The sequence below is a fragment of the Eretmochelys imbricata genome, chromosome 21 (genome assembly GCF_965152235.1).
Source record: "Eretmochelys imbricata isolate rEreImb1 chromosome 21, rEreImb1.hap1, whole genome shotgun sequence".
Classification (NCBI taxonomy): Eukaryota; Metazoa; Chordata; order Testudines; family Cheloniidae; genus Eretmochelys; species Eretmochelys imbricata.
In genome coordinates this window covers 15,001,719-15,005,414 of record NC_135592.1, presented here as the reverse complement: position 1 = coordinate 15,005,414, position 3,696 = coordinate 15,001,719, and positions in this window count along the sequence as shown.

Sequence of the window (3,696 nt, the reverse complement as noted above, 5' to 3'; positions counted from 1 at the left end):
GGGGGGAAACTGAGGCACAGAGCGGGTCAGTGACTTGTCCTAAGACGTCGGTGGCTGAGCCAAGAGTCAAATGCAAACCTTTGGCCTCTTCGGCCTGTGCTTTAACTCACCAGCCCCTTCCTCTCCCACATTACAGGCGGCTCAAGAAAATAATGTCAGGAGCACATAGGTGAGGAGGTTTGATTTTGACCCGATGTGTGACTCCACAGGAAAGGCGTTTTAGTGCCCAGCACCACGGAGCCTATATAGGGGGCTGCTCACATCCGGGGGCTGTGGAAGATTCAAAGACACGGGAATGTGATCCGCTGTGACCTACAGCAACTGCTCCAAAGAAGATCTAAGTAATAATGGGAGAGAGTATTGGGATTCGGGCGACCTGAGTTCTAGTCCCAGCTCGACCAACGGTCTGCTGGGTGACCTAGGGCACATCGCTGCCTCAATCTGTTCCTCAGTTTCCCCATCTGTAAAAGCAGATAATGCTACTGGCCTCCCTTGTAAAGCGCTTTGCGATCTACTGATGCAGCATGCTATAGTCGAGCTAGGTCCCATGCAGTGACGTCCCATCAAACATCGCAAGAGCCGAGGGCAATACTGTAGCAAAAAAACCCCAATATACCTGGGAACACATAAGGGCTCGTTCTGAATAGGGCAGGTGGGAACACAATAACCAAAAAGCCAGTGCTAGAAACTCACAAGGACCCCGGTGCGACTAGCTCATCTCTGACTTTATTACTGATCCCCTGATCCGTGACATCCATTGAAGATGGAATTTCGGGCCGGGGCTGGGACCAGTAATGCTGAGCCACCGAAATGTCACCTGCCCCCAGCCAGCCCTGCCATGCCGTGGGCAGTTGTTATTTTCAGAGAAATTCCATGACACAACAAGCTGTTGTGTAACCACGTGACATGAGGCTAAAAATAGCCCTCTCGCTTACAGGAAATTACCTTGGCAGAGTTACACAATTTCTGGGTCATGGTCCGGTGAGCTAGTCCCACGAGCAACGAGGGTCATTTGGAGTGGCTGGGAGAGCTCCCGGGGCCCCCTCAGAGTATTCGAGGTCACGGAGAGGCCGGCGTGGATTCTTGGGCTGTGACTCACCTCCGTCCCCAGCACCGATGCCCAGGGCCCTGCTCCGCTGTGAATGCTGCCATGTATTTAACCCAGCCCCGCTCTGTGTCCTGCTGTGTTTGGCCTTTCACAGGCAGCATCAGGCTGCTCTCCAGCCTTGCTTGTGCCAAAGCCCCTCTTGTGCCACACCTCCCACGGGCACACCTGGGGCAGCCGGGCTCAGCACCGTGGCAGCTTCTGCCAGGGGACCCTTCCCCCTGGCAGAGCCAAGACAGGTGGGGAATACAGGATAGGGCACTTGGCCCTCCTGGGACTGCTGTTCCTGGTTCAGTTTCAGCTCTGACAAGGGTCTGGCAGCTGGCACGTCTGCCCCTCACCCCACCCGGCAGGCAGGAGGCAAAAGGGTTCTTGGTGCTGCCCCGCAACTTATTAAAGGCACCGAGTCCTGTTCAAAGGATACATTGGTTTCAATTTTCCTTCCCACAACGCAGCACTCTTGGAACAATGAAAGTCACCCGAACGCGTCACTGGACAGGACCTGCAGCACTGAGCGCCCTTCAGCCACGGAGCCCAAAGCCGCCCACCAAGGGAGGGCGGCATCCTGATCCCCCTTTCATGGGGGGAAGGGACTTTCCTTGGGGCACCCCACGAGTCAATGGCAGAGCCAGGACTAGAACCCTGGTCTAGCTCCTAGGAGAGGAAGGATAGCCCAGTGGTTAGGACGTGCTCCTAAGGTCTTCGAGAGCCACCTCGGATTCTCCGCCCCACCCCAGACTCTGTGAGTGACTTTTTGCAAATTGCTGTTGTACTAAGCGGGGCCCAGCAGGCCGACCAGTTGTGAGCCTAACTGGTGACGTGTGGGTAAAGGTTCCTGAATTGTCGTGATGACCCGCTGTAGGACATGGCTTTGGGAGAGCTGTAAGCTGGAGCCAGGCTGAGTTAATCTAACCAGAGGGCTCACTGGTCCCGCCCGAGGCCCGGCGGTAGGATGATGACAGGTGAACAAGAGGAATAGAGGACTCCTGTCAGGGGACCAAAATTGGTGCTTTGGAAATTAGCCCTAACTGGTGGACAGAATAATGAGGGGAAAGGCTCGTCTGCCCATCCCCCCTTTCGGGGGCCCTTACAAAGAGATGTGGGAGTGGGAGGAAGAGGAATTACCACCACCCCTGCGGTCGCCACAGAGACACCCAGACTGTCACACTCCAGCGGGGACGCCTGACCATCATGGCTGCACCAGCAAGGACCCCAGCCTGATTCATGGGAGATCCTGCTCTGTCATCCCCTCCCCCAGGGGTCCCTTTCCATCTTCTTCCCGTCCTCTCTCTCGTTTGGGGAGGGCAGAGAGTCTGGGGGTATGGGGTGGTGGAGTTGAGTGTAGAAAGGGGGTGGGATCAGTGGGGCAGAGAGAACAATGGGGTCTGGGAGGGGCGAGGCCATGGAGAGCTTTGCAAGCCTAGCAGGTAGTTCTGAATGGCCTCTCAGATCATGACTCAATGGGGTGCAGTGAGGAAGCCGGTGCTGGTGCTGAAGGACGTGGGGTGCATCTGAGGTAGGGGAGATACAGACTGGTCCCGCGCAGCCCTGAGCGCAGTCAGCACCGAACCCCTCTGTTAGGTCGAAGGGCACATGCAGAGCAGTGAGTCAAAACCAGAAATTGCCTGGCTGGAAGGTTGCAGCATCACACGACTTTAATTGCCAGGCTCCAAATTGATAACACACAAGGACAGAAAACCAGAGAGCAACAAAGCAGGCTGCTCCCCAGGGCAGAGAGGCCCAGCTCGCCCACCCAGCTCCAGGCTGGCTCTACAGCGCAGACTGATTCCAATCCCACGGCACCCCCTAGCTTGCATGCGGGAGAGCCCTGACATTTAAAGTGACAGCTTGTAATTGTAACTCAGCGTTCAATACACCACACCCTCCCAGCGCCGCCTGGCTGAGAGCGTGGGGCTGGGGGCTGGGTGGAGAGCTCAGACCTGGGTGTGGGGCAGGAGGAGGGAGGGTGTTGGGCTGGGTGCAGGGCAGTGGAGGGGGCGTGTGGGAGGCTGGATGGAGAGCAGTGGGGAGGAGTAGCTGGGGGGTGGGGGGGGCGGCTGGATGCAGGGCAGCAGCGGGAGGGCTCTGGGCCCCTCCTTAGGAAAATTCCAGTTCTGCTCCTGCCCTCCAGCCCGGGACAATGTGTCCCTGAATCTCTGTGCAGCAGGCTCTGTGCCAGGCCCGGCTCCCTCTGCGGGGGAGGTTGCAGTGGTGCAGGGCAGTGGGCATTATAGAGCATCAGAGAGTCTGATGCCGGGGAGCCCACAAGCTGGCTGCACCCCAGCACTCTCCCTGCAGAAAAGGACCTGGGGGTTACAGTGGACGAGAAGCTGGATAGGAGTCAGCAGTGTGCCCTTGTTGCCAAGAAGGCCAGCGGCATATTGGGCTGCATTAGTAGGAGCATTGCCAGCAGATGGAGGGAAGTGATTATTCCCCTCTATTCGGCACTGGTGAGGCCACATCTGGAGTGTTGCGTCCAGTTTTGGGGCCCCCACTACAGAAGGGATGTGGACAAATAGGAGAGAGTCCAGTGGAGGGCAACGAGAATGATCAGGGGTCTGGGGCACATGACTTATGAGGAGAGGTTGCGG